The sequence below is a fragment of the Scyliorhinus canicula genome, chromosome 5 (genome assembly GCF_902713615.1).
Source record: "Scyliorhinus canicula chromosome 5, sScyCan1.1, whole genome shotgun sequence".
NCBI classification, from domain to species: domain Eukaryota; kingdom Metazoa; phylum Chordata; class Chondrichthyes; order Carcharhiniformes; family Scyliorhinidae; genus Scyliorhinus; species Scyliorhinus canicula.
This window is the reverse complement of record NC_052150.1, coordinates 64,116,112-64,142,825: the sequence shown is the minus strand read 5'-3', so window position 1 is coordinate 64,142,825 and position 26,714 is coordinate 64,116,112. Positions and strand designations below refer to the sequence as shown.

The window sequence follows — 26,714 nt, the reverse complement described above, 5'->3', positions numbered from 1 at the left end:
ATCATGTCCAATCCACCTAACTTGCACATCTTTGGGCTATGGGAGGAAACCGGAGCACCCGGAGGAAACCCACGCACACACGGGGAGGATGTGCAGACTCCGCACAGACAGTGACCCAAGCCGGAATCGAACCTGGGACCCTGGAGCTGTGAAGCTATTGTGCTATCCACAATGCTACCGTGCTGCCCACAAACATACTGTTTGTCTTTCTAACTGCCTGCTGGGCGAGCAAGTAATTGTTATGTGCATATCCCAGGTTCCACATTCATTGTCACACTGAAATAATGTGCCGAGTAAGAATGTATCAGTCAACCAGGCATGTGGCCAAATGAAGCTCCAGCAATTTGTGTCTAAAGTGAGTATCTCTAACTGAAGGGAACTAGAAGACGTGGCACATAGATTGTAAGGTTGTTCACAGAAGTAAAGTTATGTTTATTTTTAGGGAGATATGGGCCAAAACATTTTAAATGAAAATGAGTAATTAGTGCTCCTAATCAGCAAATCTTAATGTTGCGATTTCATTTGTTATCCTCAGCTCTCCAAGTAAAACTAATGTTGTCCCCTTCTTTAAGAAGAATAGCAGGGATAATTCAGGTAATTATAGACCGTTGAGCCTGCGTCAGTGGTAGGGAAGCTGCTGGAGAAGATACTGAGGGATAGAATCTATTCCCATTTGGAAGAAAATAGGCTTATCTGTGATAGGCAACATGGGTTTGTACAGGGAAGGTCATGTCTTACCAACTTAATAGAATTCTTTGAGGAAGTGACAAAGTTGATTGATGAGGGAAGGGCTGTAGATGTCATATACATGCACTTCAGTAAGGTGTTTGATAAGGTTCCCCATATTAGGCTGATGGAGAAAGTGAAGTCTCATGGGGTCCAGGGTGTACTAGCTAGATGGATAAAGAACTGGCTGGGCAACAGGACACAGAGAGTAGTAGTGGAAGAGAGTTTCTCAAAATGGAGAACTGTGACCAGTGGTGTTCCACAGGGATCCGCACCGGGACCACTGTTGTTTGTATACATAAATGATCTGGAGGAAGGTAGAGGTGGTCTGATTAGCAAGTTTGCAGATGACACTAAAATTAGTGGAGTAGCAGACAGTGAAAGGGGCCTCACGGTAGCATGGTGGTTAGCATCAATGCTTCACAGCTCCAGGGTCCCAGGTTCGATTCCCGGCTGGGTCACTGTCTGTGTGGAGTCTGCACGTCCTCCCCGTGTGTGCGTGGGTTTCCCCCGGGTGCTCCGGTTTCCTCCCACAGTCCAAAGATGTGCGGGTTAGGTGGATTGGCCATGCTAAATTGCCCGTAGTGTAAGGTTAATGGGGGGATTGTTGGGTTACGGGTATACGGGTTACATGGGTTTAAGTAGGGTGATCATTGCTCGGCACAACATCGAGGGCCGAAGGGCCTGTTCTGTGCTGTACTGTTCTATGTATTCTATGTATCTATGAAAGGGACTGTCAGAGAATACAGCAGAATATAAATAGATTGGAGAATTGGGCGGAGAAATGGCAGATGGAGTTCAATCCGGACAAATGCGAGGGGATGCATTTTGGAAAATCCAAATCAAGAGCGAACTATATGGTAAATTAATTAATTTAAAAAAAGTTTCTTTATAAATTTAGAGTACCCAATAATTTTTTCCAATTAAGGGGCAATTTAGCATGGCCAATCCACCTACCCTGCACAACACGGGCCTCACGGTAGCATGGTGGTTAGCATCAATGCTTCACAGCTCCAGGGTCCCAGGTTCGATTCCCGGCTGGGTCACTGTCTGTGTGGAGTCTGCACGTCCTCCCCGTGTGTGCGTGGGTTTCCTCCGGGTGCTCCGGTTTCCTCCCACAGTCCAAAGATGTGCGGGTTAGGTGGATTGGCCATGCTAAATTGCCCGTAGTGTAAGGTTAATGGGGGGGATTGTTGGGTTACGGGTATACGGGTTACGTGGGTTTAAGTAGGGTGATCATTGCTCGGCACAACATCGAGGGCCGAAGGGCCTGTTCTGTGCTGTACTGTTCTATATCTATATCTTTGGGTTGTGGGGGAGAAACCCACGCAAACACGGGGAGAATGTGCAAACTCCACACGGACAGTGACCCAGAGCCGGGATTGAACCTTTACGGTAAATGGAAAAGCCCTGGGGAAAATTGATGAACAGAGAGGTCTGGATGTTCAGGTCCATTGTACCCTGAAGGTGGCTGCGCAGGTCGATAGAGTGGTCAAGAGGGCATACAGCATGCTTTCCTTCATCGGAAGGGATATTGAGTACAAGAGTTGGCAGGTCATGTTACAGTTGTGTAGGACTTTGGTTCAGCCACATTTGGAGTACTGCGTACAGTTCTGGTCGCCACATTACCAAAAGGATGTGGATGCTTTGGAGAAGGTGCAGAGGAGGTTCACCAGGATGTTGCCTGGTATGGAGGGCGCTAGCTATGAAGAGATGTTGAGTAGATTAGGATTATTTTCATTAGAAAGACGGAGGTTGAGGTGGGACCTCATTGAGGTCTACAAAATCATGAGAGGTATAGACAGGGTGGATAGCAAGAAGCTTTTTCCCAGAGTGGGAGACTCAATTACTAGGGGTCACAAGTTCAAGGTGAGAGGGGAAAAATTTAAGGGAGATATACGTGGAAAGTTCTTTATGCAGAGGGTGGTGGGTGCCTGGAACGCATTGCCAGCGAAGGTGGTAGAGGAGGGCACGATAGCGTCATTTAAGATGTATCTAGATACATGAATGGGCAGGGAGCAGAGGGATACAGATCCTTAGAAAATAGGCGACAGTTTTAGATAGAGGATCTGGATCGGCGCAGGCTTGGAGGGCCGAAGGACCCGTTCCTGTGCTGTAATTTTTCTTTGTTCTTTGGTCTAAAACTGTGCGTTAAACGCCAGGTTATAATTATTCTAAACAGAATTTCAATGTCACCATTTATAAGATATGAAGATGCCGGCGTTGAACTGGGGTGAGCACAGTAAGAAGTCTTACAACACCAGGTTTAGGTCCAACAGGCTTGTTTTGAATCACTAGCTTTCGGAGCACAGCTCCTTCCCATTCAGCTGGGGAAGGAGCTGTGCTCCCCAAGCTAGTGATTTGAAATAAACCTGTTGGACTTAAACCTGGTGGTGTCAGACTTCTAATCATTATTAAGAATTTGTGTGTTATGGCGAAGGAAAGTCTAAACGTTTGTCCTTAATGGTCTCTTTGACCCTAAAGGAAAGAACGGAGTGGAAGACCCTGCGGAATCCAGCCAGACTGAGTCCTCAGTCTCACGTGACAAGTGTTTGACATTCTCCCAGCATTCCCTCAGGGAAGGAGCGCTCATGCGCGCAAGGACGGGGCGGGGAGAGACGGGAGACTTTGGTTTAGTTTCCGGGTTACGGTGACGTCACGGCGGGACGGCCCAGAGGGTTAGGCAGGAGGCCGGTTTGTGTCCAGCTCCACCACTGCTAATCAGTGAAACAAAAGGTACCGAAGCCTCAAGCTGACCTCTATTTAGCATTTCAGGACAGGAGAAAGTCTGGACTTTGAACACTTGAAAGTAAGCACGTGAGAGAGAAACTTAGTGTTTTGACTGGAACAAACGCTTGTTGTGAAATCCCAACCCTGAACTTATTTCAGAGAAAGAGGCAACATCTCGGAGTTCTTTACCTTAACCTAATTACTCTGAATATTGTAATTGTTATGTAGACTGACGCAGGCATTTTGTAGACAGTAGGATTCCAGTTAATCTGTTTTGCAACGGGATATTGAACTATTCAGCTAACAATGTGCTAACTAACCCTTCAAAACTGCCTGAGTGTGTTAGTCAGGATTTCAAAAAAGTTTTCTTTTTCTCTTTTTTCTTCCTCTCGTTTTAAGGGGGCTTTGGTATCGGTGTGGATGGGGACGGGGGTGGAATTGAAGATGGTGGGGTAGGGTGTGGCCGGGCGAAAGCGCGGGCTCTCCCCTGTTTCCCGCGCGCGGGACGGAGGAAGGGGGAGGAGAGAAGAGTGGGGTGTGGCCAGCAATGGCGGCTTTTCCCGCGCTGAAGCGGAGTCAGAGAGGGATGGCAAGGGCCCCCCCCCCCCCCCCCCACATCGGGAGGAGTCGGAGTGTGGCAGGGGCAGCCGGGTCAGCGAAAACCAGCTGACTCTCGGGAGTACGATGGTGGATACACTGTGGCTAGGAGGGGTCCTAGCCGGGGGGGGGGGGGGGGAGGGGGGTTAGGGGGGGATACCGGGTTGCTGCTGGAAAGGCTGAGGACGGGAAGGGAAGAACGGGAGGAGAGAGGGGGGGGGGGCCATCGCCATGGGGAACGGGTCAGAAGGGGAGGGTCGACCCGGGGCGAACAGGGGACAGAACATGGCTAATAGACAGGGGAAAGGGACGGGTCGCTCCGTGACCCGGTTGATTACTTGGAATGTGAGGGGGCTGAACGGACCGGTCAAGAGATCAAGGGTTTTTTCACACCTAAAGGGACTGCAGGCGGATGTGGCAATGTTGCAGGAGACTCACTTGAGAGTAGTAGACCAGGTGTGCCTGAGAAGGGGGTGGGTGGGACAGGTGTTCCACTCAGGCTTGGACGCAAAGAACCGGGGGGTGGCGATTTTGGTGGGAAAGAGGGTGTCGTTCGTGGCGGCGCAGGTGGTAGCAGATAAGGAGGGTAGGTACGTGATGGTGAAGGGTAGGCTGCAGGGAGAGAATGTGGTGCTGGTAAATGTATATGCCCCGAATTGGGATGACGCGGGTTTTATGAGGCGCCTGTTGGGCCTCATTCCGGGTCTGGAGGCAGGAGGCCTGATCATGGGGGGGGACTTCAACACAGTGCTCGACCCTGGGCTGGACAGATCGAGTTCCAGGACGAATAGGAGGCCGGCAGCGGCGGAGGTGCTAAGGGGGTTCATGGAGCAGATGGGGGGGGTAGACCCTTGGAGATTTGGCAGGCCAAGGGCGAGGGAGTATTCTTTTTTCTCCCACGTCCACAGGGTGTACTCCAGAATAGACTTTTTTGTACTGAGCAGGGGGCTGATTTCGAGAGTGCAGGACACGGAGTACTCGGCCATTGCGATTTCGGACCATGCACCACACTGGGTAGAGGTAGAACTGGGGGAAGCACGGGACCAGCGCCCGCTGTGGCGCCTGGATGTGGGGCTGCTGGCGGACGATGAGGTGTGCGGAAGGGTCCGGAAGGGCATTGAGAGATATCTGGGCACGAACGACACGGGCGAGGTGAAGGTGGGGGTAGTATGGGAGGCCCTGAAAGCAGTGATCAGAGGAGAGCTGATCTCCATAAGGGCAAACAGAGAAAGGAAGGAGAGGGAGAGACTGGTGGGGGAACTTATAGAAGTGGACAGGAGATATGCGGAGACACCAGAGGAGGGGCTGTTGAGGGAGCGGCGCAGTTTACAGGCCCAGTTTGACCTACTGACCACTAGGAAGGCGGAGACGCAATGGAGAAGGGCACAGGGTGCGGTCTATGAGTACGGGGAAAAGGCGAGCAGGATGCTAGCACACCAGCTGCGCAAGCGAGATGCAGCCAGAGAGATTGGGGGAGTGAGAGAGAAGGGAGGGAACGTAGTGCAGAAGGGGCAAGAGGTGAACGGGGTCTTCAGGGATTTCTACAGGGAATTGTACCGGTCTGAGCCGCCCAGGAGGAGGGGGGGAATGGAGAACTTCCTCGATAGATTGAGGTTCCCAAAGGTCCAGGAGGAACGGGTGGAGGGGCTGGGGGCGCCGATAGAGCTGCAGGAACTAGTTAAAGGGATAGGCCAGATGCAGGCGGGGAAGGCGCCGGGGCCGGATGGGTTCCCGGTGGAATTTTATAAGAAGTATGTAGACTTGGTGGGTCCAGTGCTGGTGCGAGCCTTCAATGAGGCGCGAGAGGGGGGGGCTCTGTCCCCGACAATGTCACAGGCCCTGATCTCCTTGATCCTGAAGCGGGACAAAGACCCTGTACAGTGCGGGTCCTATAGGCCTATCTCCCTCTTGAATGTAGATGCCAAACTGTTGGCAAAGGTCCTGGCAACCAGAATAGAGGATTGTGTGCCAGGGGTAATCCATGAGGACCAGACGGGTTTCGTAAAGGGACGACAACTTAATACAAATGTCCGGAGGCTGTTGAATGTAATTATGATGCCAGCAGTGGAGGGGGAGGCTGAGATAGTGGTAGCACTGGATGCGGAGAAGGCATTCGATAGGGTGGAGTGGGAATACCTGTGGGAGACGCTGGAACGGTTTGGGTTTGGGGAGGGATTTATCAAGTGGGTGAAGCTGCTGTATTCGGCCCCGAGAGGAGGTCGGAGTATTTTGGGCTCCATCGAGGTACCAGGCAGGGATGCCCCCTATCCCCCTTACTATTTGCATTAGCGATCGAACCGTTGGCGATGGCACTGAGGGGTTCAGGGGGTTGGAGAGGACTGACAAGGGGAGGGGAGGAGCATCGTGTATCACTCTATGCGGATGATTTGTTGTTGTATGTGGCGGATCCGGAAGGGGGAATGCCGGAGGTAATGGAAATACTAGCGGAGTTTGGGGACTTTTCGGGATATAAATTAAATGTGGGTAAAAGTGAGGTCTTTGTGATACACCCGGGAGATCAGGGGGAGGGAATTGGGCGGCTCCCCTTTAGGAGAGCAGTAAAGAGCTTCAGGTACTTGGGGGTGCAGGTGGCAAGGAACTGGGGGACCCTCCACAAGCTGAACTTTTCAAGGCTGGTGGAGCAGATGGAGGAGGAGTTCAAGAGGTGGGACATGGTACCGCTGTCGCTAGCAGGGAGGGTGCAGTCAGTCAAGATGACGGTCCTCCCGAGGTTCTTGTTTCTGTTCCAGTGCTTGCCCATCTTCCTCCCCAGGGCCTTCTTCAAGAAGGTAACTAGCAGCATTATGGGCTATGTGTGGGCGCATGGCACCCCTAGAGTGAGAAGGATTTTCTTGGAACGGAGTAGGGACAGTGGAGGATTAGCGCTACCCAATCTTTCCGGATACTACTGGGCGGCGAACGCATCGATGGTGCGCAAGTGGGTGATGGAGGGGGAGGGGGCAGCTTGGAAACGTATGGAGAGGGCGTCCTGCGGCAATACAAGCCTGGGGGCGCTAGTAACGGCACCATGGCCGCTCCCCCCCACAAGGTATACCACGAGTCCGGTAGTGGCGGCCACCCTTAAAATCTGGGGGCAGTGGAGGCGACACAGGGGGGAAGTGGGGGGTCTGATGGCGGCGCCACTGAGAGGGAACCACAGATTTGTTCCGAGGAACACTGGCGGGGGATTCCAGAGCTGGCACAGGGCGGGCATCAGGCAACTGAGGGACATGTTCATAGAGGGGAGGTTTGCGAGCCTGGGAGAGCTGGAGGAGAAATTTGAGCTCCCCCGGGGAACACGTTTAGATACCTGCAGGTGAAGGCATTTGCCAGACGACAGGTGGAAGGATTCCCCTTGCTTCCCGATGGAGGGGCGAGTGATAGGGTGCTGTCAGGGGCCTGGGTCGGAGAAGGGAAGGTCTCGGACATCTACAAAATAATGCAGGAGGTGGAGGAGGTACTGATAGAGGAGCTGAAAGACAAGTGGGAAGCGGAGCTGGGAGAGCAGATAGAAGATGGGACATGGGCGGATGCCCTAGAGAGGGTCAATTCGTCGTTGTCGTGCGCAAGGTTGGGCCTCATCCAATTTAAGGTGCTGCACAGAGCCCATATGACGGGGACTAGGATGAGTCGGTTCTTCGGGGGGGAGGACAGGTGTGTTAGGTGTTCGGGAAGCCCTGCGAACCATGTACATATGTTCTGGATGTATCCGGCACTGGAAGAGTTCTGGGAGGGGGTGGCGGGGACGGTATCGAGAGTGGTGGGAACCAGGGTCAAACCAGGGTGGGGGCTAGCGATTTTTGGGGTTGGGGTGGAGCCAGGAGTACAGGAGGCAAGGGAGGCCGGAATATTGGCCTTTGCGTCCTTGGTAGCTCGGAGAAGGATCTTGATTCAGTGGAGGGACACAAGGCCACCAAGCGTTAACACCTGGTTAAACGACATGGCAAGCTTCATCCAATTGGAAAGAATCAAATTCGCCCTGAGAGGGTCGGTACAGGGGTTCTTCCGGCGGTGGCAGCCCTTCCTTGACTTTCTGGATCAGAGATAGGAACCGGAGGCCGAAACAGCAGCAACCCGGGGAGAAAAGGGGGGGGGGGGGGGGGGGAAGGGAGGGGGGGGGGGGGATAGCAACGAAGGGAGCACGTCAGCGGGGGGTCGCGGGCAAGGACTGCCCGAGGCCATCGGCAGAAAGGGAAAAACGGTTTGGTTGCTAGACTGATAGCGCGGAGGGGGGGGGGGGGGGGGGGGAGGGAGGGTGGGGGGGGGGCGCGCGGGGGAGGGCGTGGGGAGGTTTTTCCAGGGGGGACTTGTGGTGTTATAATTTAAAATGTAATAGGGGTAAATGTTTGTATCGAAAAATTTCAATAAAAATTATTTAAAAAAAAAAAAGGATTTCAAAAAAGTAATATCTATTACTGGGAGAGTTAATATGTATACCTGTGCCTAGTAGTCCTGAGAAGGTGGTTGTGGGCCACTACCGTAATTTCACTGAATTGCTTGTTAGGGCACATCAGAATAAAGTGTGTTAGTGTGCGACTGGGGTTGGATGTAGGGGGCAAAATCCAAATTTTCAAACAGAATTCAAATTTCCATAGTGGGAACTTTTCCTCTGGAATATTCTTTAGTCCAGTAGCACAGCCACTGCACCACCATACATACCTTCAGTGTTTGATTTATATTTTAGACCCTACTTAAAATATGAACAAGTTTAAAAACTGCTTTCTTGGCTGTCCTCGGATGGCATATATCCAGTATTTGTGTTTTTATTTGTTTGGTATTTGGAAAGTAATTGCTTGAAGTCTTTGAGGGTTGTTCCCATTACCATCCAGCTCGGGTGACAGTTGATTTTGATCTTGTGACCTGTTAAATCTATCGCACTTAATGATGTGAAAAGAGTAGACAAGGTAGCTCCAAGTGCAGACTTCCTTCAAACATTTAATTCTATTTTATTGATCTTTCACTTTAAAAAAAGGACAGCTCCATATATTTAAGTTGGTTAATGAACTGTTTTGTACTTATTGCAAGTCTTAGTGGTGACAATTCTCTGATTTTTGGATTGATTTGGGAAGGGGGTGGATGGTGGTTGAAATTCAGATTATTGCCTGAAATGTGCTTTGACTATAAGTTGATTTCTATTGTTCCTTTGAGCTGACCTCAATGTTTTCAGATTTGAATTCATATTTAAAAAAATAATCAGATGGTGTCTGGATTTTGCATTGAAAATAATGGTGTCTAAACGTGCTTACTGCTGATATGGTGTAAATCACACAGCAGCTCCAAGTGCGCACGTTAGTTAATGATGGAACTGGACAGTTGCAGTCTGAGTTGCCCAGCTCACCCACAGACAGTATGCTGATCTTGCTGATAGACTTGGCTTTAAAACTCGAGTAAGGGAGTTAATTTGCTTACCAATAAACATGCTAGAAAAAATTGACGCAGGACCATTAATGGCGTGGTTTGCCACCATTACTGACTAATGGTGGAGGAATAGTGCACTGCATTCACTGCATGGACAGCTGCTCACGGACGTGGGGACTTTTGAACATAGACTAGCCATCATCTAGGTCCTTCTGGATGTTGTAGATATGAAGAAAAGGATAAACCAAAAAGGGAACCTTATGTCAGACATACAGGCTCAATATTGCAGAAAGGCTAGAGCAATATCAAAGGTATAGAGTTGAAATTGGGAAAGCCTCAATGGCCTACTCGTTTTTCTGAGACTTACATATTCCAAAATCCCCAGCCAGGCCAAACAATTTCCCAGCATCTACCTTGTCAAGTCCTTAAGAATTATGTATCTTTCAATTTGGTCTATTTTAATTCAAACTCCATAGGAGAATATTCTCATCTAATGACCAGCCTGGTAAACATTTGTTGCACTCCCAAGTATGTGCTTCCAAGTATGTCCTGTAGGAATAGAGTCCATCTGTCTTCACAAAAAAAGGGTGCAACTCTAACATAGTTGAAGGCGAGTGTGGTGGGATAAACATATTAAGGGGTTTAGCCTTTTTGAAAGTGGATAAATTGTCAGACCTCATTTGAAATGTATTCCAGGCTGCTAAGAAACGCAGGGGCGTAAATAACAGAAGCTTTGCCTGTAACCATCTGATCCTCTCTGACTACAGACATAGTTTTGGAAGATTGGGAGGTTGTTTAAAAAGGGAGGCAGAGTCGACTTTAATTCAAATGCAGTATGCCTAACCTTGATGGTGGACAAATTGTGGGGCGATAAATTTCCCAATCCTGACCACCCCTCTGCCATGTCACAGTAATCTCCCATTTGAATTTGTGCCTGCAGCTCATTTAATGTATTCATACACTCCCTTGCATTTGTATATGGAACTTTTGTGTATCATACATCCTAAACTGTCCCTCAGCACTGATGTTTTATTCACCCATTTTATTATTTTCCTTCTGGTTTAATCAATATACTTGTAGTTTTGCCATTACCTGCCTCACCGTTTATTTACACTCTGTCCTCCGACTTTGTTTGTTTATGAAACTATATGAACTCCACCCTCTTTCTCCCCCCTGCTTTTTTTGTGATGTTTATATATAATGAGTGATCTACACAAAGTATGGAGGCTTAATTATGATAAAAGTTGGTTGTGTGAGAGAAAGAATGTCATAGACTGGTTGAACGTCACAGACTGCAGAAATAGACTGGTTAGGAGGCAGAGAAGTGAAATTCAATCGAGAGATTGTGTGGTAACACGTTTCTCGAGGATGAACAAGGCACAGGAATACATAACTGGTGGGATATTAGTGTAGAAGAACAGTGGAACCTTATCCACAAATATCTGAAGGTAGCAGGACAGTTGGGTAAGGTGGTCATCAATGCACATGGGATACTTTGCTTTATTAGGACACTAAGGGCAGGGATGTTATTCTAGAACTGTGTAAAATACTAGTTGGGCCACAGCTGGAGTACAATGTACAATTTTGACCACTAATATCAGAAGGTTGTGATTGTGCTAGAGGGGAAAAAGAGGAAAACTGTAGTCATTAAGAAAGATTAGATTGGCTTCTTTGGCGCAAAGGAGATTTTAATTGCTGTGTATAAATTTTAGGGACCTGCATAGAGTTGGGCAGCACGGTAACATAGTGGTTAGCACTGTGGCTTCACAGCGCCAGGGTCCCAGGTTCGATTCCCTGCTGGGTCACTGTCTGTACGGAGTCTGCACGTTCTACCCGTGTCTGCGTGGGTTTTCTCTGGGTGCTCTGGTTTCCTCCCACAGTCCAAAGACGTGCAGGTTAGGTGGATTGGCCATGCTAAATTGCTCTTGGTGTCCAAAAAAAGGTGAGGAAGAGATATTGTGTTAGGGGGATAGGGTAGAAGTGAGGGCATAAGTGGGTCGGTGCAGACCCTATGAGTCGAATGGCCACCTGCACTGTACGTTTTATGATAGGAATCGTACCATAGAATCAATGGAATCATACCATAGAATCATAGAATTTACAGTGCAGAAGAACCTGGTTGACCTAATGAAGGTAAATTCTATGTAATTAACAGAAGAATTAGAGGGGCATTGAGAATGCTTTCACCCAGAGGGCAGTCTAGAAATTGCTGCTTAAAAAGGTGGTGAAGGAAAAATCTCTCCCAGCATTAAAAAACAACTTTGTTTTGCTCTTGAAATGCTATAAGCTCTTGGGCGATGGACCAAGAAGTGGAAAGTTGGATTAGACTGATTAATTCTTTCTTGGCTGTCACAGACATGATGGGTCAAGTTTCCTCCTGTGCTGTAAATTTTCTACGTTTCTAGCGAGTGATTATTTCATCTGCAACTCTCATAAAATGTGGAGGTCAATTCTAGGACCACTGCTTTATTTACCAAGATGTTGCCTGGTATGGAGGGCATTAGCTATGAGGAGCGGTTGAATAAACTCTGTTCTCACTGGAACGACGGAGGTTGAGGGGCGACCTGATAGAGGTCTACAAAATTGAGGGGCATAGACAGAGTGGATAGTCAGAGGCTTTTTCCCAGGGTAGAGGGGTCAGTTACTAGGGGGCATAGGTTTAAGGTGTGAGGGGCAAGGTTTAGAGGAGATGTACGAGGCAAGTTTTTTTTACACACAGGGTAGTGGGTCCCTGGAACTCGCTGCCGGAGGAGTTGGTGGAAGCAGGGACGATAGTGACGTTTAAGGGGCCTCTTGACAAATGCATGAATAGGATGGGAATAGAGGGATATGGACCCAGAAAGTGTAGAAGATTTTAGTTTAGACGGGCAGCATGATCTGCATGGGCTTGGAGGGCCGAAGGGCCTGTTCCTGTGCTGTACTTTTCGACTTTGTTCTTTTGCTGCTGCCAGCAATGCCCATCTCCCAGCAGATGGGCATTAAAGCTGACACCTTTCTTGTCAGCGCTGCTTGGTTCTATGCTGAACTTTCATCTGTCTGCAATTGTTAAATAATAATGATTTAATGCTGTCAATTGGAATCAAACCTGATCTAAATATTGATTAATCTGATTTGTACTGGTTAGCTAGTTGTTTGGGGGGAAATAAACTTCAGCTTTCTAATGATTAGTTGAATAACAGGCCAAATATTTAATGTAAACATAAGATGATAAGAATAAAAGCACTTAATAATGACTTGCTGTGCATGCCATGATTGCAGTGAAGGCAAACTTAAAACCTCTGGCACAGCTGACTGATTGGATTCTTTAGCTTTTCATTTTTAAAATTAATTTCATAGAGAACTTGCATTTTGTGGAGTGAAATTAATTTCTAGCACTATGCCACAGTTCACTTAAAACATGTCTGTTCCGTTCCATTGCAGGTGCTAACAGGATGGCCATTTTTGTCAAGAATTTTCTCCAGGTCAACAGGTCTCTGTGGCAGTTGAGCAGGTGCTCACTCTTCTATTGGCCATCGATCTGTTCTGTGACACATAAGCATTTGAGTACCGTGGTCACAATGAGGCCCCAAATTGGACCAGATCCTCTCAAAGTGATTAGATCAACTGCCGTGCCTTTTCTTGAATCAAGTCCACTACCGGGTGTACAGGAAATTGCAGGAATGAAAACAAGGTCTTCTCTAAAGAAACGCTGCAAGGACTGCTTCTTTGTGCGTAGGCGGGGACGTTTGTTTGTGTATTGCAAGACCCATCCCAGGCACAAACAGAGACAGGGCTAACCTGGCGATTTGAACTTTAATTATAATAAATTGTAATATGGAAATTAATTTCAAGGTAGAATTTTGTTTCTCATTAATGTTACCATTAGTTGGATCAGGACTAGATGTGCGTTTTTCGGATTTAGAGAATTCATTTCTGTATTTTTGTTTGAAAGTTGATTCTGACCCATATTAATGGCCTTTGCAAATAAGGAGAGTTTAAAAGGCTACAAATGAAGCACAGCAATCACTACTTTTATATAGCACCTTTAATATAGTAAAACATCTCAAGGTATGTAACGAGAATCTTCTCAGACAAAATGATACCAAGCCATGGAAAGAGATTGAGAGAGATGACCAAAAGCGTATTCAAAGAGGTAGGCTGTCCAGAGGATCATGAAAGGAAAAAAGCAAGGTATCTCAAAAGTAATACTAGTTTATGGGCAAAAATCTGGCAGGTGGAGTATAATGTTACAAAGTTTGCTTTGGCAGGAACAATTGTATTACAAATAGAGCAGAATTCTGAGGTGCAAAGGGATCTAGGTGTTCTAATGCATGAGTCACAAAGTTAGTATGCAGGTAAGTAAGTAAAAGTTGCTGTAGTCCCAGGCGACCATACCTGCTTTCTACTTTTGAAGGGGGGACCTGACTGGTGGTGATTTAGCCCAAGGGTCACATCGCCTCCGGCGAGAGGCAAGGATGGGAAGGCGGGGCCTTCATGTATAACCTCAGCCGGTACGGGAATTTAACCCACACTGTTGACCTTGCTCTGCATCACAAACCAGCTGTCCAACCAACTGAGTTAAACCAGCCCCCTACAGAAAGTAGTTAAGAAAGCAAATGGAATGCTATTATGAGAGGAATTGAACATAAAGTGAGAATGTTCTGTTTAAGTTGTACAGGGTATTGGTGAGACCATATCTCAAATACAGTATGCAGCTTTGGTCTCATTTAAGGAAGGTGTAAATGCATTGAAGGTGGTTCAGAGGAGGTTTACTAGCTTGATAGTGGAATGAGCAGTTTGTCTTATGAGGAAATGTTGGACAAACTATTTTTCCACTGGAGTTTAGAAGAGTGAGGGGGTGACTTGATTCAAGTAGATCCTGAATTGTCTTGATAAGGGGACTTGGAAAGGATGTTTTCTGTTGTAGCTGAGTCCAGAACTAGGGGGCATTATTTTAAAATTAGAGGTTGCCTTTTTAGGACAGAGATGATAATTTTTGTTGAGGCTTGTGTGACTTTGGAAAACTCTGCCTCAGAAGGCCTAGAGGCAGGTCATTGAATATTGGACAAATGTAGATAAATCCTTGTTAGGCAAGGGAATCAAAGGTTACCGAGGCAAGATGGGAACGTGGACCTTGAAACACGAACCGATCAGCCTTGATCTTGTTGAATGGTGAGCAAGCTTGAGGGGACTAATGGCTTGCTTCTGCTCCTATTTAATATGTGCAGATATTTAAGGAGGTATATCGACACTTATCCAAGGCAGCTGCAAGCATGGTCACCTTTGGTAGAGTGATTAAAATTCATGATGTGTAAAAGACCAGTGTTGTGCAGCGATCTCAAAGGTTTGTGTGGTTGGATGTGGGTGTAGAGATGGGGATGGATGATGCCATGAAGGGACTAGAAAACACGCAAGAAGATTTTAAAATTGAGTTGAAGTCGGACCATGAGCTAGTTTAGATCCGCAAGGAAGAATGAGTGAACAAGACTCCGCTAAGATTGGATGAGCATGAGTTTATGTAGGTTAGAAGGTGGTAGATTGACCTGGAGAGCATTACAAAAGCGAAGTGTAGAGGTAACAAGCATAAATTAGGGTTTCAGCAGCAAATAGACCGAGGCTGGGGTGTTACAAAGGTGGGAGTGGGCCGTCTTGATAATGGAATGGATATGTGCCCAGAATCTCATCTTTATATCAAACATACCCAAGATTCTAAAGGGTCTAGCTCAGCTTCGGGTGGTTGCCAGAGATCGAAATCGTAGTCTGGGAACCGAGTTTATAGTGGGGATCAAAGACAATGACTTCAAACTTCCTTAATATTTAGTCAGAAGACATTTCTGCTTGTCGAATATCTGGCAGATAAGCAGTGAGGAAGTAGGCAGTAGAGAGGTCAGTGTGAGATAACGCTGCTCATGAGCCAAGATCCTCTGGCTTCAGAGCAAAAAAGCAAATTGACAAGGGAAAAAAAAAGTCACGGGTCTCAAATAAAGTGTTGAATCTAACCACGTTTGGCCAATTGCATTTTTTATATTACAAGCCAGTCCTATGGCCTCGCACCAACGTAGGAGACATTTGGCAAAATTAATTTCCTTGTTCTTTAATTTGAAAATTCTACCTGCAACTCAGCCCTGGGTCTATCAACACAGTAGCACAGTGGTTAGCACAGTTGCTTCACAGCTCTGTGAGGAGTCTGCATTTTCTCCCCGTGTCTGCGTGGGTTTCCTCCGGGTGCTCCGATTTCCACCCACAGTCCAAAGATCTGCCGGTTAGGTGGATTGGCCATGCTAGATTGGTCTTGGTGTCCAAAAAATGTTAAGTGGGGATTAGGGTAGATGCATGGGCTTCAGTAGGGTGCTCTTTGTAAGGGCCGGTGCAGACTCGATGGTCCGATTGGCCTCCTGCACTGCAAATTCTATGATTTCCTTTATGTTGCTCCTATCCACAATTCATTTTCAATGTACAGGAATTAAAATGTTTTTAACCTTAATTTCATGGGATATGCATGTCAATGAAAAGTCATCCATTTGTTGCCCATTGTAATCATCCTTGAACTATTGGCTTGCCAATTCAATGGTTGGTTAAGAGTCAACTATATTGCTGTGGGTTTGGAGTCATTTTAGCCACACAATGTTAAGATGGCAGGTTTCCTTCACGAAAGGACATTAGAAACACTCGAAGTAGGAGGAGGCCATTTGGCCCTTCAAACTTCTGCCATACATTATAATGGCTGATTATCAAATTCAACCCCCCTCCCGCCCCAAACAATATCCCTTGAAACCTCTAGCCCCAAGTACAATAATTCGTTTTTGAAATATCACAACGTTTTGACCTATATTAGTCGTGAATTCCACAGATTCATCACACTCTGGGTGAAGAAATTTTTCCTCACCTCAGTCCTAAAAGGTTTACCCCTTATCCTCAAACTATGACCCCCAGTTCTTGACCCCCCCCCCCCCCCCCCCCCCCCCCACCATCGGGAACATTCTGTCTGAATCTACCCTGTCTAATTCTGTTAGAATTTTGTACGTTTCTGAGATTCTCTCTCCTCCACTCCAATGAATATAATCCTAACCGACTTAGTCTCTCCTCGTGACAGTCCTGCTATCCCAGGAATCAGCCTGATAAACCTTCAGTGCATTCCCTCAGTAGCAAGAACATCCTTCCTCAGATAAGGACACTAAAACGGTGCACAATGCTCCAGGTGTGACTTCACCAACGCCCTATACAATTGCAGTAAAACATCCCTTTTCCTATACTCAAATCCTCTTGCTATGAAGACCAACATGCCATTTGCCATTACTGTCTGCTGTATCTGTATGCCTACTTTCAGCAATTAATGCACAAGGACACCAAGGTTTTACTGAGTATCCACCTCTCAATTTACACTCATTCAAATAATTTGCCTTCCTATTTTTGCTACCAAAGTGGATAACCTCACATTTAGCCACATTATGCGGCATCTGCCATGCATATGCCCACTCACTCAGCTTGTTCAAATCCTGCTGCAGCAACTCTGCATCCTCACTCAACCAGGTGTTTTTTTTTCTTGCAGCAATTGATGGTCACCACTACTGAGAGCAGCTTGATATTCTAGATTTATTAAATAAGTTTAAATTCCATCAGCTACCCCTGTGCCTCTATTTCACTGTCATTTATATACGGCAAGATCCAAAGAAAGCAACAGATTTCTGACCAGTTTATCTCTTTGCCAATGGCAATGATATTGGAATCACTCCACTTTTACGAGGTAAATATATATTTTGCAGCACCTAAAAGAGTTAGTGGGACCTCAGTTTATTGTTTCATCTGCAAATGTCACCACTGACTAAATGTTAGATTTGCACTTTGGTGAAGTCCTGTAGATGAGGGGAAAGGAAGGGCATGATCCTATGACTTTCTGACTGATGCAAGTGGCATATCTTCAGGGTTCAATGTATTGTGCACAGTTTTTGTCTGCTCAGGTTGCAATTCAGTCTTTCCTGAGTGTTCTTCAGTAAATTTGCATAAGACAGATTCTTTGATTTTGAGAAATCATCACCCATTCACTTTGCCCTATTCTCTCAATGTTTCCATTGATTTATTACTAGCAGATAATCACTTTAAGCATGTATGCAAGTTGGATCATTTTCCTGTGGAGGAATCGGAATGAGAAGTGAAATCAACACTTGGCTTTGGAATTCGGAGACAAAATGCTGTTTTTCCTTTCCTATTAGAGGTAGAATTTGTGAACTCATTCCAGACCTGGACATCTTTTCATCTGCAAATCCAAGCTCAACAACTTTGCCACATGAAGATAATTTTAAAGATGGGATGAGGAGGATAAAAATCATACAACACACACATAAACTAAGAGTTACACATAGGATCAGGAGTAGGTCATTCAGCCCCTTGAACCTGTTCAGCCAACTAATTCAGTCATGGCTGATAAAAGTTCAGACAGGTTCAGCTAACAGCAGAATTTGTTGAATTCCTTCAAAGTTGCTGATGATGAGATGAGGTGGTATACAGAAACGTGGTCTACTCTGCAGATGATAGGAATCTTCCGGAGAACCAGGCTTCAAAGAGGTTCGGACGTGTTGCCAGCTTGGATTCCAGTTTTGGTGCTGACAGGCTGAATGTTAATAGCAGACTGCCCTGGGAGCTGTAATTGTAATTAAAAGTTTCAAAAGGCCAGAGGAATTCAGACCATGTGGTGTTGCCTGTTGATGAGTCACTTTCAGGTTGACAATCTGTGTCTCTGGTCAAAATTCATTTGTCACCTTGGGAGATAGATGGTGGCTATTGGCATATACTCTGTTATAACGGAGAGCCATCAAACTAGTTATAGTCCAGGCTGGGGAGTCAGAGTGCGCTGAACATTGTCCTGTAATTACAGTTGAAAGTTTCCAGAACTGTAGCCAATTTGTAGATCATGTGACCTGTAGTGGCCATATGTTTGATCCAGCAAAATCCATTTTCAATTAGGCTGAAAGTAAAGTTTCTTTGACTAGTTTATGATCTCTGCCATAAGGACCTTTGGTAACAATAAATTATCAATCTCCGTTTTGAATTTTTCAATTGACTGAGCCATGATAGCTTTTTAAATTGGGCTTGTAATCCAGGAAATGTTACTCCAGCAACTCTGACTCCCTGAGTGAACTAACATGCCACCAATAACTTATTTGGATGAATAATTTCCAAATTTTGAAAGTTCCAGAACTGGAGACTCACAAAGTCTCCAAGCCTGTTTCTTTGCCAGTCCATCGATACAGTAAACCAGCTTGGTAACGACTACAAGTAATGTGACCTGCAGACAATTCATCTCTTCGAAAGAATCCTGCAATGATTGTGGCATAAGATTTAAATTATTGCATTCCCGATAAACAAAACTTTGCGTAAAAGCGTCTTCATCAGGCCTGAATGTGTTTTCTAGAATGAGCCAATATGTGAATAATGAACTATTCCTGTATAATTCTCTTTGTTTAAACCCACAAAAGTCTTGCTGCTGGTAATTCAAAGTGTTAACACACTGATTAAGAAACGCATCTTCCTTTTCAAAGTGCATGATTATCAATAGAAGGGAAGGGAACAGGGGTTTGCGTAGTTCTCTCTGTTTTAACATATGGAACCTTGTCGAATGCATTCTAGAAGTCCAAATTAACATTCATAGATACCTACTTATCCACTGTTTTTGTTACTGTTGAAAATTCAACTGGGTATGTTGGGCATGACTTATTATAAATCCATGCTGGCTGATCAGTTCATTTTTGCCTGAATGTTCAGTCACTCTATCCCCTAAGAACAGATTCGAGTGGCTTCCTACAATTGATATCAGATTAATAAACCTATTATTTCCTGGATTAACTCATCTGTAAATATTGGAATGGCATTGACAATGTCCCTATCCAAGGGTACATCCTTAATAGAGTTCTGGAACATCATGGCTTCATCTTTGTTTATTACTCTAAGGAGGAAACCAGTGGGTCCCAGAGCATGGGAGTTAGCCATTTATTCCCTCCGCACTGTTTCATCATTCAGGGATCATGGCTGATCTGCCATCTGGAGATTTATCTAACGCTTATCTCATTTTTTAAAAGTTCTATTGAAGTATTGGTTCCTCCCTTGATGTTTAGTTTCTTTTGCAGTCCTGTATCCTCTCCCTCTGTTGTAAAGCAATTATTTAGTAAGTCAGAGTTATACAGTATGGAAGAGGCCCTTCGGCCCATGAAAATGAAATGAAAAATGAAAATCGCTTATTGTCACGAGTAGGCTTCAATGAAGTTACTGTGAAAAGCCCCTAGTCGCCACATTCCGGTGCCTGTCCGGGGAGGCTGGTACGGGAATCGAACCGTGCTTCTGGTCTGCTTTAAAAGCCAGTGATTTAGCCCAGTGAGCTAAACCAGCCCCATTGAATCTGCACTGGCAAAACTACATTAATTCCACTTTCCAGCACTTGACCCATAGCCTTGGTAGTTCCTAATTTCTAATTACAATATTGCCTATGTCTTTAAGGCACTCGCATTACCATAGCTACTGTCTTTCTTGTAATAGATGTCTAAAAAAATATTTCATGTCCTTTATATCACAAATGTTTTTTTTTATTCCCTTTTCGCAACTTGCCACTTGCTTTGTATCCACTTTCTGTTCTTGTATCTTATGGAATTTGTATTCTTTGTATTCACATAACTGCTTTTAAAATAATGTGACACATTTGGTAGCATCCCTGCCTCAGCCAGAAGCTCCAGGTTGAATTCTCACTCTAGGGCTTGATGGCTATGGAAGATGCACTCATAACGTAACCAAATATTTTGCAGATCAATTTGTAAATCCTTTCAACATGCGGCAATGACAGGCAGTAAGAGCAGAAAACATTCTGGTCGGCAATGTGATGGAAACAAATTGGAGCCTCTTCCATCACGATCCAGAGCTCCAGATTAGGGAGGGGGGGGGGGGGGGGGGGGGGGGGTAGTGGTGTCATCATTGGACAAGTAATCCAGAGACCACGGTAATGCTCTGTAGACCTAGGTTTCAATTCAACAACCACAGATGGTGAAATTTGAATTCAATAAAAATATGGGAAACCATTGCCATAAAGCCCATCTGGTCACTGATATTTGCCATCCTTTTCTGGTCTGATCAACATGTGACTCCAGACCAACACTCTAATTGCCCTCCGAAGTGGCCGACCATACCATTAAAAGGTATGAAAGGAATTACACTGGTCAGACCTCCCAACATCAATCTAGGCACCAGAAAGGAAAACTGTAAACTCCAACCCTGTCAGCCCAGCAAAGTTCTTGGTGACATCTAGGGGCTAGTGCCAAAATAGGGAGAGGTGTCTCCAACAAGTGTAGCATCAGCCTGACATATTCGTACTGACAGAATCATACCTTACGGATAATGTCCCAAAACCCACCATCGCAACCAGCAGAGGTGACCGTGTTGTGTTGGGGGGGGGGGGGGGGGTCCTGAGGGAGCAAACACCATTTGGTACTCAGAGTGGGGGAACCTCAATGTCCATAACCAAGAGTGGCTCAGTAGCACCAGTAGACTGAGCTGGCTGAGTCCCAAAGGACATAGATGCTAGACTAGGTGGTGAGGGAACCAACAGGCGAGAAAAGCTACTTGAGCTTATTCTCTCCAACCTACCTGCCACAGGTGCATCTTTCCATGATGGTATTGATAGGAGTCAGCACCACACAATCCTTGTGGGGATGAAATCCTGTCTTCATATTGATGATACCATCCATCTTGTGTGGCGCCATCACCATGGTGAATGGGTTAGATTTAGAACAAATCTAGCAACTAAAGACTGGGCAACCATGAGGATCAGTAGTTCATCAAAAGCAGCAGAATTGTACTCAGCCAAAATCTGTAACCACATGGCCCACGTCTTCCCACCCTACCATTACCACTGAGCCAGGGGATTAACCAAGGACAGGAAGGCATGTCAGGAACAGCATAAGGCATACCTAAAAATGAGATGTGAATCTGGTGAAGCTACAATGCAGGTTGTACATACCTGATAAGCAGCTAAAGCAGCAAGTGGTATACACAGAGCTAAGCGATTCTACAACTAACTGATCAGATATAAACTGCAGACTTGCCACATCTATGGTGGTGGTAAATTAACCAGCACACCGGAGGTGGCAGGCTCCACAAATATCAGCATTCTCGATGATGAGGGAGCCCAGCACATGTGCAAAAGAAAAAGTTGAAGCATTTACAACAATCTTCAACCAAGTGCCAAGTTCATGATCCATCTCTGCCCTCTCCAGCGGTCCCCAGCATCACAGATGCCAGCCTTCGGCCAATTTGATTAATTCTATATGATATCAGAAATGGCTAAAGGCGCTGGATATTGCAATGGTTGTTGCTCCTGACAATATCCTGGCAATATTACAGAAGACATGTGCTCCAGAACTAGCTGTGCCTCTTAGCCAAGCAGTTTCAGTGCAGCTACAGCACTGCCATCTACCTAACAAAATGGAAAATTGCCCAATTGTGTCCTGTACACAAAAAGAAGGAAAGATCCAATCCAGCCAATTACCGCTCCATGAGTATACTTTTGGTCATCAGCAAAGTGATGGCAAGGGGCCATCATCATTGCTATCAAGTGGCACTTGCTTAGCAATAACCTGCTCATGGATGCTCATTTCAGTTCTCAAAGGGCTACTGCGCTCCTGCTCTCATTACAGCCTGGGTTCAAACATGGACAATAGAGCTGAACTCCGGGGGTAGTGTGGTGTGGGGGAAGACTCGCAGCTAGATGGATCATATCTAGAGATGGTTGTGGTTGTTGGAAATCATTCACCTCAGTTCCAGAATATTATTCACGGCTCCTCCAATACCAAAGCAGCCCATGTCCAAATGAAGCAAGACCTCAACGATATCCAGGCTTGGCCTGATAAGTGGAATGGAACATTTGCACCACTCAAACGCCACACAATGACAATCTCCAACAAGATAAAATCTAATCATTGCCCCTTGACATTCAATGCCATTATCATCACTGAATCCCCTACTATCAACATCCTGTGGGTTACGATTGACCAGAAAATGAAAAGGGCTCACCATATAAAAACTGATTGCAAAAGCAGCTCAGAGCCTAGGAATCCTGCAATGAGTAACTGACCCCCTGACTCTCCAAAGCCTGTCATAGAGGTTTACAGCATGGAAACAGGCCCTTCAACCCAACTTGTCCAACTTGAAACCGTCCCGGACAGAGCAGCCCACTTGATTTCTACCCCTTCCACAAACATTCAATCCGTCTACCACTGACAAACAGTGACAGCCATGTGTACCATCTACAAGATGCACAGCAGGAACTTGCCAAGGTTCCTTAGGTAGCACCTTCTAAACCCACAACCATCTAGGAGGACAAGAGCAGCAGATATAAGACAACCCCACTATCTGGAGGTTCCTCTCCAAATCACACACCATCCCGACTTGGAAATATATCGCTATTCCTTCACTGTCGCTGGGTCGAAATCCCAGAACTCTCTCCCTAACAGCAGCGTGGGTGTACCGATACCTCGGGGACTGCAGTGGTCCAAGAAGGCAACTCTCCACCACTCTCTGAAGGGCAACGAGGGATGGCAATAAATGCGGGCTTAATCAGCGACTCCCACATTCCGTAAATGAATTTTTAAAAAGTGTATATATATATATATATATATATAGGCACACATCTATCATGGTGCATTCTGAGGTGCCCCCACAGTTGCATTTATTGTATACAGTCAGGATTAAATTTACAGTCCAAGGGATTTTACACCATTACTAGCACTTCGATGTACTTTGGCTAAAAGGCCTTAAAAGTGGCCTTCCTCAATGCATATTGGCCGCAGCTGCCCCAAGCTTGAGTGCGCCCCTCAACACATAGTTCTGGACCTTGGAATGTGCAAACTTCACACAGATAATCACCCAAGGCTGGAATTTAACCCGGATCCCTGGTGCTGTGAGGCAGCAGTGCTGGCCACTGCGCCACCGTGCCACCCCTACACTGACATTTTTTCTGAATGCCACTTTTTAGAGTTCTAATCGCTCTTGTTATTACAAATACCTATTTATTTGCCTTGTGGTCTGTATATGGAACTTTAAGCATATTCCTTAGCATCCACATTTGAAAGATCTCTAATTTCCTTCCACAGATCTTTATTTATTGTCCTGTCTTCTGAGGCATGCAGAAAAGTGGATAAATGTAGCATCTTATGCATTTTTTCCTTGTTACAAGCTTGTGTTTTCTTGTTGTTAACACATCCTTCATCTTCTTTCCTTCTAAGTTCGGCATCACATCTGCCATCTTCTGTTATAATTTGCCCCTAATATACAAAAGTGTGACACCATCCACTTCAATCTTCACTCGTTCCTGCAAAAGTATTCCTTCCAACTGCCATTGTTTTGTCTTTTTGTGGTTCATACTTACTCCATGTTCTAAACTTGTAAATTGTACTTGACCTATGATATTTTTCTTGATTGTACAAGTAGCGCTGTATCATCAGCCGACTGCAAATTTAAGTTCTTGCCTCCAATAAGAAATACGTCTCATTTAGACTTTAGAAGGATGAGGGGGGGATCTTATAGAAACATATAAAATTATGAAGGGGATAGATGCGGGCAGGTTGTTTCCACTGGCGGGTGAAAGCAGAACTAAGGGGCATAGCCTCAAAATAAGGGGAAGTAGATTTAGGACCTGAGTTTAGGAGGAACTTCTTCACCCAAAGGGTTGTGAATCTATGAAATTCCTTGCCCAGTGAAACAGTTGAGGCTCCTTCATTAAATGTTTTTAAGATAAAGATAGATAGTTTTTTGAAGAATAAAGGGATTAAGGGTTATGGTGTTTGGGCCGGAAAGTGGAGCTGAGTCCACGAAAGATCAGCAATGATCTCATTGAATGGCAGAGCAGGCTCGAGGGGCCAGATGGCCTACTCCTGCTCCTAGTTCTTATGTTCCTATGTTCTCATTCTCTGAATATTTGTTCTGTCTACAGAATGAATGCATACAGCTTTGTTATATGCCTCTCTTCACTTGAAATATATCTGATTGCCCAACTTCTAGCCTGTTGCCCACTATCTAATCCCAATACAGAGTCTGGATGAATCTCACATCTTTACTGTCAATGTCACATTTCAGCAGTACATCTGTCAGCGTTTGGGATAATACGATCAAATGCTTTTTCATAGTCTATGAAGCATGCATAAATGTTATTTTTTATCTCGATATTTATTGAAGATTGTTCTTAGGTTAATTATTCCCTCTCTTGCTCCTACAGCAGCACGGTAGCACTAGTAGCACAAGCACTGTGGCTTCACAGCGCCAGGGTCCCAGGTTCGATTCCCCGCTGGGTCACTGTCTGTGCGGAATCTGCACGTTGTCTGTGTGGGTTTCCTCTGGGTGCTCCGGTTTCCTCCCATAGTCCAAAGGCATGCAGATTAGATGGATTAGCCATGATAAATTGCCCTTAGTTTTTTTTTTTGTTTTCTTTTTTTAAATAAATTTAGTGTACCCAATTACTTTTTTCCAATTAAGGGGCAATTTAGTGTGGTAAATCCACCTAGCCTGCACACCTTTGGGTTGTGGGGGCGAAACCCACGCAAACATGGGGAGAATGTGCAAACTCCACATGGACAGTGACCCAGAGCTGAGATCAAACCTGGGTCCTCAGCGCCGTGAGGCTACAGGGCTAACCCACTGTGCCACCTTGCTGCCCCATAAAGTGCCCTTAGTGACCAAAAAGGTCAGGAGGGGTTATTGGGTTACGGGGATAGGGTGGAAGTGAGGGCTTAAGTGGGTCGGTGCACACTCGATGGGCCGAATGGCCTCCTTCTGCACTGTATGTTCTATGTATGTTCTGTGTTCTACACCAGGTCGAAATCCAGCAATTTCTGCCTCAAATGTGTTTTATTTTTTTCCATTATGGTTTTCAAGACCACTTTAATGAGATGACCCAAAAGACATAGAAGCAGAATTAGGCCACTCGGCCCATTGAGTCTGCTCCGCCATTCAATCATGGCTGATATTTTTCTCATCCCCATTCTCCTGCCTTCTCCCCATAACACTAATCCCCTTATTAATCAAGAACTTATCTATCTCTGTCTTAAAGGCACTCAGTGATTTGGCCTCCACAGCCTTCTGCGGCAAAGAGTTCCACAGATTCACCACGCTCTGGCTGAAGAAATTCCTCCTCATCTCTGTTTTAAAGGATCGTCCCTTTAGTCTGAGATGGCGTCCTTTGGTTCTAATTTTTCCAACAAGTGGAAACATCCTCTCCAGGCCTCGAAGTATCCTGTAAGTTTCAATAAGATCCTCTCTTGCCCTTCTAAACTCCAATGAGTACAGACCCAGAGTCCTCAACCATTCCTCATACGACAAGCTCTTCATTCCAGGGATCATTCTTGTGAATCTCCTCTGGACCCTTTTCAAGGCCAGCACATCCTTCCTTGGATATGGGGCCCAAAACTGCTCACATTACTCCAAATGGGATCTATTAAGCATTTAATTCTAAAATCATTGCACTCCATTGCTTTAGGCTTCTTGGGTAACAATGAATAATGAATGTCTCAAGTCACTTGGAATGTTTCCTTTGGTATACATTTGGTCACAAATTTCTGTTATTGCTTCTAATTCTGCTTCTCCAATGGCTTTTAGGGCGTCTGTTGTTACTTCATCTATGCCTGGAGCTTTTCATGTACTCCTCAATTGCAAAGCATACTTTACCTCTGATACCATAATGGTCTTTCATTTGTCTCAACATCTTGAGGACTCTGTCAATTTGGATCATCGTAAAATTCACATATATCTGTCCATGTCTTTGCTACTGCATCACTTTCAAAAAATATTTTACCATCTTTGTCTTTTACGCAACCACTATCTGTTGTTATCCCTTTCTTTCTATTTGTCAAATATTTTATCTTCTGGTGCACAACTCTCATTTTGTGATTTCTTTCCAGCTCCAATACTTCATCACACACCTTATACCATTTCTCTTTAGCCTGCCTACATGCATTCTTTATTTTCTTTTCAGTTTAATCATACTCAGGGGTGTCTACATTATATACACATTATAGAAATAGACAGGCGTTTCTGTGGCCGCAAACAAGACTCCAGGATGGTATGTTGCCTCCCTAGTGTTAGGGTCAAGGATGTCTCGGAGTGGGTACAGGACAGTCTGGAGGGGGAGAGTGAACAGCCAGTGGTCGTGGTACACATCGGTACAAACAACATAGGTAAAAAAAAGGGATGAGGTCCTAAAAGCAGAATACAGGGAGCTAGGAAGGAAGCTAAGAAATTGGACCTCGAAGTTAGTGATCTCAGGATTACTACCGGTGCCATGTGCTAGTCAGAGT

The 26,714-nt window shown here is 45.6% G+C and overlaps 1 long non-coding RNA gene across 1 annotated transcript; it reads left to right on the top strand.

Annotated features, from left to right (window-relative positions):
- The first annotated feature begins 3,345 nt into the window (after positions 1–3,345).
- Positions 3,346–12,993, top strand: LOC119966028. The gene is made up of 2 exons (XR_005460660.1): positions 3,346–3,535; positions 12,832–12,993. It is a non-coding gene; the product is annotated as an uncharacterized LOC119966028 (long non-coding RNA).
- Positions 12,994–26,714: the final 13,721 nt, after the last annotated feature.